This window comes from Bison bison, unplaced genomic scaffold (assembly GCF_000754665.1).
Source record: "Bison bison bison isolate TAMUID 2011002044 unplaced genomic scaffold, Bison_UMD1.0 scf7180017527372, whole genome shotgun sequence".
In the NCBI taxonomy this organism is placed as follows: Eukaryota; Metazoa; Chordata; class Mammalia; order Artiodactyla; family Bovidae; genus Bison; species Bison bison.
The window spans coordinates 1-744 of record NW_011409415.1 but is presented as its reverse complement, the minus strand read 5'-3'; the positions used below and the strand labels follow the sequence as shown (position 1 = coordinate 744).

General features: G+C 38.8%; 1 pseudogene across 1 annotated transcript; it reads right to left on the bottom strand.

Annotated features, from left to right (window-relative positions):
- Positions 1-264: 264 nt before the first annotated feature.
- LOC104999283 lies at positions 265-739 on the bottom strand (annotated as a pseudogene). The gene has a single exon (XR_826581.1). The product of XR_826581.1 is annotated as a nascent polypeptide-associated complex subunit alpha pseudogene (transcript).
- Between the last annotated feature and the right edge of the window lie 5 nt (positions 740-744).

The window sequence follows — 744 nt, the reverse complement described above, 5'->3', positions numbered from 1 at the left end:
GTTGGTGATGCCATCCAGCCACCTCATCCTCTGTCATCCCCTTCTCCTCCTGCCCCCAATCCCTCCCAGTTACCAACAAACTAAAAAGGCCCCTTAGCAAAAAAAAACGTATCTTATTACATGATTAGATTGATACAGTCCGTACAAGGGATTCAGGGAAGATTACAATAGAGATGAATGAAAATAAACACTTAAATAATTAAAGAAAATACCCTTAGACATCTTTCCTGAATATCTGGAATGAGTCCTTCCTTTTTTTTTTAGTTCATCCAACAAGAAGCCATAACTTTATTAATGATAGAAACAGTACAAATTTCAAACCCAGCTGCAGTTACTCTTTTGAAACACCAAAAAAAGGTCCTCTTTTCAGATGGTTACATTGTTAATTCCATAATAGCATTTACAATATCATTACTGTTGTTCTTCAGGGCTCTGACTGCCTTTGCTCTGGACACATTTGCTTGTGACATGACCAATTCTATGTTCTTAACTTCCACACCTGTTTCATCAACCTCTTCCTCTTCACTCTCCTCTTGTACAGTTGGAGTCTGTGTGTTTTCTTGGATGTTTGAGACAGCTTCACCTTGAACTTTGAATTTCTCAGCAGCTGCTAACTGTGCTTGCTGAGATAAATCCTCAGTCTTGGCTTCCCAAAAACAATGTAGGTATCTGAACCTGGGCTCTTGTACACATCTGGTTTTGTGATGACAAAAAGGATATTCTTAGATTTCCGGATAGTGACTC